The sequence below is a fragment of the Phycodurus eques genome, chromosome 20, assembly GCF_024500275.1.
Source record: "Phycodurus eques isolate BA_2022a chromosome 20, UOR_Pequ_1.1, whole genome shotgun sequence".
NCBI classification, from domain to species: Eukaryota; Metazoa; Chordata; class Actinopteri; order Syngnathiformes; family Syngnathidae; genus Phycodurus; species Phycodurus eques.
In genome coordinates, this window is record NC_084544.1 from 16,531,845 (window position 1) to 16,544,887 (window position 13,043).

The window sequence follows — 13,043 nt, forward strand, 5'->3', positions numbered from 1 at the left end:
AGCACCAATTTCTGTACCCATACATAATGCACACACTAGAAATATTTTCTGTTCCTACTGCAAAGGGTGAGTCCTGAACTACTGACCAATCATACTTCAGACTATAGGCTTTTTGTTTCAGAATGATTTTCTTCATTTAATGTTTTTTTTCCATAATAATCCATTAATTTAACACACAGTTGCTCACCTTCTTTCTCAGTGGGTACTTGGGTTAGTTCAGGTAGGGCAAGGAGGGACTGACTGCTACTCCTCTTGGAGTGTTTGTGCGGAAAATGTGTAATTTCTTTACTGAGTGAATATGAGCAGAGGAGCTTGCCTTGCATTGATTATTTAACAATAACCCCAATTCCAATGAAGTTGGGACGTTGTGTTAAACATAGATAAAAACAAAATTCAATGATTTGCAAATCATGTTCAACCTATATTTAATTGAATACACTACAAAGACAAGATATTTAATGTTCAAACTGATAAACTTTATTGTTTTTAGAAAATAATCATTAACTTAGAATTTTATGGCTGCAAAACGTTCCAAAAAAGCTGGGACAGGTGGCAAAAAAGACTGAGAAAGTTGAAGAATGCTCATCCAACACCTGTTTGGAACATCCCACAGGTGAACAGGCTCATTGGCAACAGGTGGGTGCCATGTTTGGGTAGAAAAGGAGCTTCCCTGAATTGCTCAGTCATTCACAAGCAAAGATGGGGCGAGGTTCACCTCTTTGTGAACAAGTGCGTGAGAAAATAGTCCAACAGTTTAAGGACAATGTTCCTCAATGTACAATTGCAAGGAATTTAGGGATTTCATCATCTACGGTCCATAATAGCAGCAAAAGTTTCAGAGAATCTGCAGAAATCACTGCTTGTAAGCGGCAAAGCCGAAGACCAACATTGAATGCCCGTGACCTTCGATCCCTCAGGCGGCACTGCATCAAAAACCGACATCAATGTGTAAAGGATATCACCGCATGGGGTCAGGAACACTTCAGAAAATCAATGTATGTAAATACAGCTCGGTGCTACATCCGTAAGTGCAACTTGAAACTCTGCTATGCAAAGGAAAAGCCATTTATCAACAACACCCAGAAACGCCGACGGCTTCTCTAGGCCCGAGCTCATCTAATATGGACTCATGCAAAGTGGAAAAGTGTTCTGTGGTCCGACGAGTCCACATTTCAAATTTTTTTGGGAAATTGTGGACGTCGTATCCTCCGGGCCAAAGAGGAAAAGAACCATCCAGACTGTTATGGACGCAAAGTTCAAAAGCCAGCATCTGTGATGGTATGGGGCTGTGCTCGTGCCACACCCCTGCTTATTTCAGCAAGACAATGCCAAACCACATTTGGCACGTGTTACAACAGCACGGCTTCGTAGTAAAAGTGCGGGTACTAGACTGGCCTACCTGCAGTCCGGACCTGTCTCCCATTGAAAATGTGTGGCACATTATGAAGCGTAAAATACGACAACGGAGACCCCGGACTGGTGAACAGCAGAAGCTGTACATCAAGAAAGAATGGGAAGGAATTCCACCAACAAAGCTTCAACAATTAGTGTCCTCAGTTCCCAAACGTTTATTGAATGTTGTTAAAAGAAAAGGTGATGTAACACAGTGGTACACATGACCCTGTCCAAGCTTTTTTGGAACGTGTTGCAGCCATACAATTCTAAGTTAATGATTATTTGCTAAACACAATCAAGTTGATCAGTTTGAACATTGAATATCTTGTCTTTGTAGTGTATTCAATTCAATGTTAAAGGTTGAACATGATTTGCAAATCATTGAATTCTGTTTTTATTTATGTTTAACACAACGTCCCAACTTCATTGGAATTGGGGTTGTAAAACATCCATCCATGCCTCCATTGTCAACACCGCTTATCCTGGTTAGGGTCGCGGGGTGCTGGAGCCTATCCAAGCTGACTTCGGGCGAAAGGCGGACTACACCCTGAACTGGTCACCAGTCAATCACAGGGCACATATAGACACGGACAACCATTCGCAGTCACATTCACACCGTCACTGAGGGGGAACTGATCCCACGCTGCCCGCACCAAAGTAAGGCGAGTGTACCACTACACCATCAGTGACTTTAACTAAAACAACAGTGGAATATAAAATTCAGGGTTTTCTTCAGAAACATGACCTCAGATTGGGACAAAGGTAACCTACATACAATAGGTTATAAAGTATTTAGGCCTCCAAAGTAAAGAAAATACAATAGGTTAATGTTCCAGAAATTTCCATCACTTGAACCACTAACAGACCACCTTCAAAAGGACTAGGTGACATGATGTTGACCGTTCTCATCTTTCTCATGTCTGAGCTTCTTTTTTTTTGGAGCATCCTGCCATCTCCACTTCTCCTCGCTGTCTGTGAAAGCTTTTCCAAAACAAATACATTTAGTGTAACCACCAATACATTGTAACATGAAATATATGTGTGATTGTACATTTATCAAGTGTGATAATATTTTGTCAGTATTATAAATTGTATGAGAGTCCTCACCGGTCCCCTGTAAATCATGGGACCTTAGAATCCTTCCCCTTCTTCTTCCCTTTTCGGTCCCCCTGAATGGAGGTATGACTTAAACCATTGTAAAACATCCATCCATCCATCCATCCATTTTCTGAACCGCTTATCCTCACAAGGCAGGGTACACCCTGAACTGGTTGCCAGCCAATCGCAGAGCACAAATAAACAAACAGGCATTCACACTCACATTTATACCTACAAACAATTTAGGGTCTTCAATTAACCTATCATGCATGTTTTTGGGATGTGGGAGGAAACCGGAGTGCCCGGAGAAAACCCATGCAGGCACGGGGAGAATATGCAAACTCCACACAGGCGGGGCCAGGATTTGAACCCCGGTCCTCAGGACTGTAGGGCAGATGTGCTAACCAGTTGTCCACCGTGCCGCCCACTGTAAAACACTTGGATATAATCAAATACAAAGAAAAAGACAATCAAGAAAAATGGCACCAGTGAACTTGCCATTTTCTGATGTAGTAAAATTATCATTAGTGAGTTTTAACAGCTGTGATTGTGGAATAATTTGGCCTGAACCCAGACTGGCAAGTGATAGGATGTTAATACAGTACGTAATACAGTATGATAGCTGGTTAGAGACTAATTTCTCAGATTTTGGCCACTGACTTAATGATGGAGATGGGTGGTATTTGTCACGAAGATCGCCTCCTTGCAGTGGATATAAAATGTCTACACACCCCTATTCAAATGCAAAGTTTTGTGATATAAAGTCCAAGATAAATAATTTCAACCCTTTTCCACTGTTAATGGGATCTATAATCTGGACAGCTCATCTGAAAGAAAAACAATTATCAAGAAGTAAAAAAAACAATAACTGAGATGATGTGGTTGCACAAGTGTGCAAGACCCTCTTATAACGAGGGACATGGCTGTGTTCGGAATTTAAAGGACCTCTGATTAACCCCAAATAAAGCTCAGAAGATCTAATAGGCTTTTCATCAAATTTTTTTGACATTCTAGTCAAACCCTGAAGGTTTTGTGCCAATGCTGACTGAAAATGAAAATGTTCATATTTCCCTTCGCCTTGACGAAAGCCCCAGTTCCGGCTGAAGAAAAACCGCCACAAAGCATGATGCTGCCACCACCATGCTTCCCTGTACTCAACTTTATTTCTAGACCACTTTAATAACAACCTCAGATGCAACAGTGTTAGAGATAAAAAATAAGACAATTAAAATAATAATAATAACAATAATAGGCGCCACGGTGGACGACTGGTTAGAGCGTCTGCTTCACAGTTCTGAGGACCGGGGTTCAATCCCCGGCTCCGTCTGTGTGGAGTTTGCATGTTCTCCCCTATGTGGGTTTTCCCCGGGCACTCCGCTTTCCTCCCACATCCCAAAAACATGCATGGTAGGTTGATTGACAACTCTAAATTGCCCGTAGGTGTGAATGTGAGTGCAAATGGTTGTTTGTTTGTATGTGCCCTGCGATTGGCTGGCAACCAGTTCAGAGTGTACCCCGCCTCCTGCCGATGATAGCTGGGATAAGCTCCAGCACGCCCGGGACCCTAGTGAGGAGAACACGGCTCAGAAAATGGATGGATGGATGGATGCGCTCCCTTTACATTCAGGGTGTGCAGTTTTATACCCTCTTGTTGTACATGTTGTGTGAAGCTGTTAGTAGATGAAAGACACCACATATGACAACTTTGTCCAAGTGGACTTGCCGTAAATATCTGCTCGCACATGTGCACAAAGGATAAAACGATGCCACAGAGAAAATCGTGTCGGAATGCAGATTAAGCTCCTACAGCGAGGATTTCGAACGCCGCTTCCGTCAATTCACCTCGCAAGTCTCCGCTCTCTATCTAACAACATGGACGAGCTTCATCTCCTCACAAAGACCAGTAAAGACTTTGCATGTTCTGCCAACCTCATGGAGACTTGACTTTGTGAGCGCATCCCTGATGGGGCCGTATTACTGCTTCCAACTACACCGAACAGACTGCAACGTGGGGATATTGGGGAAAACCAAAAGTGGTGGAAAATGCTTCTACAGTACATTAACGAAAGATGGTGTACTGATACTGATGGTGTACTGTACTGTTCCGTCAATTCACCTCGCAAGTCTCCGCTCTCTATCTAACAACATGGACGAGCTTCATCTCCTCACAAAGACCAGTAAAGACTTTGCATGTTCTGCCAACCTCATGGAGACTTGACTTTGTGAGCGCATCCCTGATGGGGCCGTATTACTGCTTCCAACTACACCGAACAGACTGCAACGTGGGGATATTGGGGAAAACCAAAAGTGGTGGAAAATGCTTCTACAGTACATTAACGAAAGATGGTGTACTGATACTGATGGTGTACTGTACTGTTCCGTCAATTCACCTCGCAAGTCTCCGCTCTCTATCTAACAACATGGACGAGCTTCATCTCCTCACAAAGACCAGTAAAGACTTTGCATGTTCTGCCAACCTCATGGAGACTTGACTTTGTGAGCGCATCCCTGATGGGGCCGTATTACTGCTTCCAACTACACCGAACAGACTGCAACGTGGGGATATTGGGGAAAACCAAAAGTGGTGGAAAATGCTTCTACAGTACATTAACGAAAGATGGTGTACTGATGTTACGGAGGGCAGCACACACTGTAGCCCAGACTTGGAGACGCTGTTTTTGACCTGTAAGTTCATTCATATTTGCCGGTGTTTACATTCCTCCCACAAGTCCAAGCTCACCTGTCATCCCGGAATCACCAGCACCATCAATTTCATCCAGCAACACTTTCAGTGGCCCAGCCTAGTCAAAGACACCCGAGAGTTTGTCCTAGCTGGTCTGCTGCACCCACTACCCATTCCGAGCCGCCCTTGGTCCCACATCTCCCTGGAATTCGTCACCGGCCTACCTCCATCTGAAGGTAACACTGTCATCCTCATCATTATTGATCGGTTCTCCAAGTGTGTTCACTATGTACCGCTTCCCAAATTGCCCTCTGCTTTTGAAACTGCTAACCTTCTTGTCCTCCGTGTGTTCAGACTTCATGGTATCCCTGCTGACATTATATCGGACCGGGGTCCTCAATGCTCATCCCAGGTCTCTAAAAAGCTCTGCAAGGCGGTGGTTGCGGTGTCTTCCGGCTACGACCCCCAAACCAACGGCCAGATGGAGCGGGCTAATCAAGGCCTGCAATCCGCTCCTCGCTGCGTCACTGCTCGCCATCCTGGCTCCTGGTGCACCTTCCTCCCGTGGGTAGGAATATGCCTACAACTACCTCACCATCTCCGCCACAGGTATGACTCCCTTTAAGGCATGTTATGGTTTCCAACCTCCTTTGTTTAAAGACCAGGAGCATACAGTGGCAGTTCCCGTGGTGAGGGAGTACCTTCGGCGAATCCAATCTGTGTGTAACGACATCAAGGCTGCTCTGACTCGGTCTATGGGGAATAATAAGCAGCTGGCGGATCTTCATCATCATTCCCACTCTAGAATACAAGGTGGGTCAGATGGTTTGGCTCTCCACCCGTGACCTCCTACGCCAAACGGAGTCCCGTAAGCTCCCTCCCTTGCTACATTGGTCCATTTCCTATCACCAAACTCATCAATGCCATCTCTGTTCAATTAAACCTCCCCCAGTCCCTCAAGATACATCCAGCATTCCACGTGTCTCTCCTTAAGCCGGTCTCCACCTGTACCCTTAGCCCTCTGGCTGTATCCCTCCCACTATCCATGTAATTTAAAGATTGGTCGCCTTTTATCACAGATAATAACTAAAGCACATTTGCAAATCAATGTTTTTGTTAAAAAATATGGTTTAGATATCGCTAACATATCATCTGATGACGTGAGGACTATACTAACTACTGTGGATGATGTCAGACCTTTCAACAGACCTTTCAACACTACAAACACTTGAACCCTGCAATTTGAGAAGAAATCTGAATTATCATGAACATAATTTTATGTTTCAGAGAGAAGATAAACTCTACAACAGAGTTTCTATCTATCTATCTATCTATCTATCTATCTATCTATCTATCTATCTATCTATCTATCTATCTATCTATCTATCTATCTATCTATCTATCTATCTATCTATCTATCTAAGTTTCCTGATTTTGGCCTTGGTGATCTGTCTGTGCCATTTTAATCAAAGACAGGGAAATTAAGTTGTGCTTTTTCAGCATGTTAAGTAAGCAATTGAACACGAATTTTAAGGTGGTGATGTGTTCATTGGACAGGACTGTTGTTTGAGCCGCATGCTGTGGCCGGGCACAACCGCTTTGTGTTTACTGGGGACTAATCCCCCACCGACCCCTACTGTTTTTGTCAAGTACACAAGTGTGTCTTTAACCCCCCTTTTCTTTTTTTTTATGAGTTGCTTTAATGGGGCAGCTATGACTTTATCATTGTGACTTACCTGTTAATGAGTATTTTTAGTGTTTGTATTCGTTTATTTTGGTTTTAGATTTTCCCCCTAGTTTTCTCCTCTATGTGTTTAATCAGTTGATTCATAAAGTTGATTAAATAAGATGAGAACCTCATCTCTTGCCATTTTTTTGTAACAAACCTGTGTGTTGTCTAAAAAATTAGTCCCAGGGTGAAATTCCCACAGTGGCATTATTGGTATCAATCAGAACATTACATCTTTCTTTTTTTTTAAACCTCCTTACTGCCATAGTAATTCATTTCAGAACAAGATGGGTCCCATTTCTTACTCTATTATACATGATTTCGCTCTTCAATATTAATGTTGTCAGTTTAACACATCATCTTACAGTTAGTGTATTCCACGCTTTTGTCACTTTTGCATGACTCTCTTTTCACATTTCCCTATATTTTGACACAACTCACTGTCATCAAAGCTGCTGTGACATTGTCAGGAGAAGCAGAATAGCAATGCTTTTCCTCTCCCTTGTTTTGATTCCAAAAGTCATTTGAAGCTTTGGTTCTTGAATTATTTCAAACAAGGACTGGCCAAGGCCTGGTGTTTGCTCTCCTCTGTCTCCATCTTCTCTCCTCCCTCTCAGGACATCAAGGGAGATTTACTTCAGCTTATCTATAAAGGGCCAGGATGAGCCTCAGCAACTGAGCAAAACAATTACGCACAGCTGCTCCCTATCTGTCCCACCGTGAGCAATTTCACTTCGTCGACTAAAGCTAACACTCGCTTTCAAGAGGACACCGACACATTCACAAATTCATGATCTGATTTTCAACACAGGTTCTCACAAGCCTGTTAAGCACTGTGTCCTGCTGACACTAGGTTGGTCAATGTCATTGTGTTACATTTGCTTCTCATGTTGAATGTTATCATTTAATGGTGAGATAATTGCTTGGGGACAAAGTGAGCCAAGTATTCAGTTAAGACTATAAAGCAGTTTTGGGAGACAACAAATGTGCCACAATCAAAACAATTCAACTCCAAACTCTGACTTAGGACTACTCAACGAGATCAACACTTTGCAGTGAGGTGAATGGTCATCACACCAGCAGGGCAGTCCTCTCTCATGCAAATGAGCCACTGTTCAACCAGCACCTCAACTGAGGGGTGAACTAACATACAAGTAAGTATGCCTTTGAGTTACCACGATGACCAGGGGAAAAGCAGTGCTCCCACTAAAATAGTTGAAGCATCGGTTGTATTTTAACTCGTGGAAGGGGCACTTCATTTCAAAGCCGCCAAATTGGATTATTGCTTGCAGCACATCCAGTGCATTCAGCAGAACACATCGATTGTGATGTCACAATCAGGTCAAAATCTAAATGCTTCTGAGAGGAACATTTTCAGAAAGAGGCAGCTCAAACAAAAAGTATTATTCACAGGGCAGGAATTCCCAAATATTTGCAATACATGCAATTCAAAATTGTCACCTAAAGTACACTGTCAAATTGATTTAGAATAGGGACAGTGTTTGAAAAGAATCTTTCTGTATCCTACCATAATTCAGTATAAATGGGCAAGCTGTATAACTGTGTGCAGCTGCATATTCGTGTTCCTTAGCAAAAAAAAAAAAAAAAAAAAGTCCTCCTGTATGCTATTTGTGATGGCCTTATATGTTTGAATTTAGGATTAATTTTCTCGAAAAACAAGTCCCCAAATATGCCAAACAAGAGGGATGTCTTGCGCAGAGGACAAAAGAAATAGAAAATCCAATTTCAGTAAAATATACTGGAATATTCATGACGTAGCGGTCTGCGATTCCTGAAATGCAAAAAAAACAAAAAAAAACGTCATTTTCTAGGAAAGGTTGTGTGCTTTGTGACGCTTGCGTCCCAGTGAAGGTTGCTACCAGATGAACACTGGAGCACACGGGGAAAAAAAACATTCATGAATGCAGTTGTATATACACATGTTAATAACAATATTGCACATTACATCATGTTTCTTTTTGGGGGACGGCTATTCATCATATTTTCATTTTGCACATTCAAATGTTTTTATGTAGCGAGCCAAGACAGTTACGTAGCCTGCATGACTAACCTCTAGAAAACTGGACAGCATATGTGCTCCTCCAGCTGAAATGTATTGTTACAAGTAAAGTACACAGTATCACTTAGCAAGTCTGACATTTTGTTCTGACGACTGCACACAACAGATATGCCTGTCACACTCTCTTTACAGGTCCTAAGTCTGCTACGCAAATTGTCCTATCCAAGACCTGCATTGAAATACTGCATGCAGTGTAACTTATTTCACATTTACCTAAATAACAGTGAAAAATGCTCATGTGGATAGCTGTGCCCAAGTCAACTGCTGTAAATTCAGTTACAACTATGTTAAAATGAGCTTGATGTCATGAGATTCATTCATCCATCCATCCATTTTCTGAGCCGCTTAGCCTCACAAGGGTCGTGGGAGCGCTGGAGCCTATCCCAGCCATCATCGAACAGGAGGCGGGGTACACCATGAAATGGTTGCCAGCCAGTTGCAGGGCACATATAAACAAACAACCATTCGCACTCACATTCACACCTACGGGCAATTTTAGAGTCTTCAATCAACCTACCATGCATGTTTTTGGGATGCGGGAAGAAACCGGAGTGCCCGGAGAAAACCCACGCAGGCACAGGGAGAACATGCAAACTCCACACAGGCGGGGCCGGGGATTGAACCCCGGACCTCAGAACTGTGAGGCAGACGCTCTAACCAGTCACCCACCGTGCCGCTCATTAGATTCAACTAAAGTGAAATTTAGACATCCCTTTGCTGTACAGACACAACAAATGTTTAATATTTATTCATATTTGCTGTGCATTAGCCTGAGCATTGCTCATCTGTTATAAAGACGTCAGTGTTTGGGTGTGGTTAGTCTAGCATCCATCCATCCATTTTCTGTACCGCTTAGCCTCACAAGGGTCACGGACGTGCTGGAGCCTATCCCAGCTATCTTCGGACGAGAGGCGGGGTACACCCTGAACTGGTCGCCAGCCAATCACAGGGCACATATAAACAAACAACCATTCACACTCACATTCACACCTAGGGGTCAACCTACAATACATGTTTCTGGGATGTGGGAGGAAACCGGAGTACCCGGAGAAAACCCACGCAGGCACGGGGAGAACATGTAAACTCCACACAGGCAAAAAACAGCAAATATTAGTTCAGATAAACACGCTGCAGTATACATCCATCCATCCATTTTCTGTCCCGTTTATCCACAGAAGGGTCGCGGGCGTGCTGGAGTCTATCCCAGCTATCTTTGGGGGAGAGGCGGGGTACACCCTGACCTGGTCGCCGGCCAATTGCAGGAATAAACACACAATAACTCCCACTTACATTCACACCTAAGGGCAATTTAGTGTCTTCAATTAACCTACCATGCATTATTGTGGATGTGGGAGGAAACCGGAGTACCTGGGGAGAACATGCAAGGTCCACACAGGGGAGGCCGCATTTGAACTCAGGTCTTTAGAACTGTGAGGTGGATGTGCTAACCAGTTGTTCACCGTGACACCAGTATACAGAATCTTCCAAAGTTTAGTTGTTCAGTTCACAATTTTGTGTCCATTTTAAACCAAGACAACCAACCTTGGGGAGGAAGAAATATGGCAGGCATTTGCAGATTAGGATGTTGACTAAATGACTGATGAAGTCATCAAGTATCATTAGCTAAAGTAAATCCATATACCCCAATTCCAATGAAGTTGGGACGTTGTGTTAAATATAAATAAAAACAGAATACAATGATTTGCAAATCATGTTCAACCTATATTTAATTGAATACACTACAAAGATTTAATGTTCAAACTGATAAATTTGATTGTTTTAGCAAATAATCATGAATTTAGAATTTTATGGCTGCAACATGTTCCAAAAAAGCTGGGACAGCATCATGTTTACCACTGTGTTACATCACCTTTTCTTTTAACAACATTCAATAAACGTTTGGGAACTGAGGACACTAATTGTGGAAGCTTTGAAGGTGGAATTCTTTCCCATTCTTGCTTGATGTACAGCTTCAGCTGTTCAACTGTCCGGGGTCTCCGTTGTCGTATTTTACGCTTCATGATGCGCCACACATTTTCAATGGGAGACAGGTCCGGACTGCAGGCAGGCCAGTCTTGTACCCGCACTCTTTTACTATGAAGCCACGCTGTTGTAACACGTGCAGAATGTGGTTTGGCATTATCTTGCTGAAATAAGCAGGGGCGTCCATGAAAAAGACGTTGCTTGGATGGCAGCATATGTTTCTCCAAAACCTGTATGTACCTTTCAGCATTAATGTTGCCTTCACAGATGTGTAAGTTACACTTGCCATTGGCACTAACACAGCCCCGATACCATCACAGATGCGGGCCTTTGAACTTTGCGTCCATAACAGTCTGGATGGTTCTTTTCTTCTTTGGCCCGGTGGACACTTTTCCACGTTGGATCAGTCCATCTTACATGAGCACGAGTAGCCGGCTGCGTTTCTGGGTGTTGTTGATAAATGGCTTTTGCTTTGCATAGTAGAGTTTCAAGTTAGATTTACGGATGTAGCGCCGAACTGTATTTACTTGATATTGGTTTTCTGAAGTGATCCTGAGCCCATGTCACATTTCTGCGGGACCAATTATACATTACTTGTGCACTCACTGTAATATTTTCGCCATGCTGCACTATTTGCATATCTGTTGTTGACCAATGCTGGCCACTCATGCCAGAGTAACATCTGCTTCATTTTCACACTGATTGAGGAGTATCTGCAACATTTGCACAATCAACATTGTCCCAGATTATCGCACTACTTGGTTGAAGTCTCGGCGCCCTTTGCACAATGCTCATTGCACTGGACTATTGCAATATTAGTCTTTCGAACTGCTCTAAGTGCTCTTTTTGCACAATTGTCAAAAAAAATAAAATAAAATGTGCCGGCATTACCAGATAACTAGCAACCTCAGTGACTGTTTTTTGTCAATGTCTTTATGTCTCAAAAGTGTTCTCTGTCAATTGACTGTCTGTTGCCGTACTAGAGCGGCTCCAATTACCGGAGACAAATTCCTTGTGTTTTTTGGACATACTTGGCAAATAAAGATTATTCTGATTCCATCCATCCATCCATCTTCTACCGCTTATCCGGGTCGGGTCGCGGGGGCAGTAGCTTTAGCAGGGACGCCCAGACTTCCCTCTCCCCAGCCACTTCATCCAGCTCTTCCGGAGGGATTCCGAGGCGTTCCCAGGCCAGCCGAAGGACGTCGTCTCTCCAGCGTGTCCTGGGTCGTCCCCGGGGTCTCCTCCCGGTGGGACGTGCCCGGAACACCTCACCAGGGATGCGTCCGGAAGGCATCCGAATCAGATGCGCCAGCCACCTCATCTGGCTCCTCTCAATGCGGAGGAGCAGCGGCTCTACTCTGGGATCCTCCCGGATGACCGAGCTTCTCACCCTATCTCTAAGGGAGAGCCCGGACACCCTGCGGAGGAAACTCATTTCGGCCGCTTGTATCCGGGATCTCGTTCTTTCGGTCACGACCCACAGCTCATGACCATAGGTGAGGGTAGGAACGAAGATCGACCGGTAAATTGAGAGCTTCGCCTTTCGGCTTAGCTCCTTCTTTACCACAACGGACCGATACAAAGTCCGCATTACTGCAGACGCTGCACCGATCCGTCTGTCGATCTCCCGTTCCATTCTTCCCTCACTCGTGAACAAGACCCCAAGATACTTGAACTCCTCCACTTGGGGCAGGATCTCATCCCCGACCTGGAGAGGGCATGCCACCCTTTTCCGACTGAGGACCATGGTCTCAGATTTGGAGGTGCTGATTCTCATCCCAGCCGCTTCACACTCGGCTGCGAACTGCTCCAGTGAGAGTTGGAGCTCACGGTTTGATGAAGCCAACAGAACCACATCATCAGCAAAAAGCAGAGATACAATACTGAGGCCACCAAACCGGACCCCCGCTACGCCTTTACTGCGCCTAGAAATTCTGTCCATAAAAGTTATGAACAGAATCGGCGACAAAGGGCAGCCTTGGCGGAGTCCAACCCTCACCGGGAACGAGTCCGACTTACTGCCGGATATGCGGACCAAACTCTGACTCCGGTCGTACAGGGAACGAACAGCC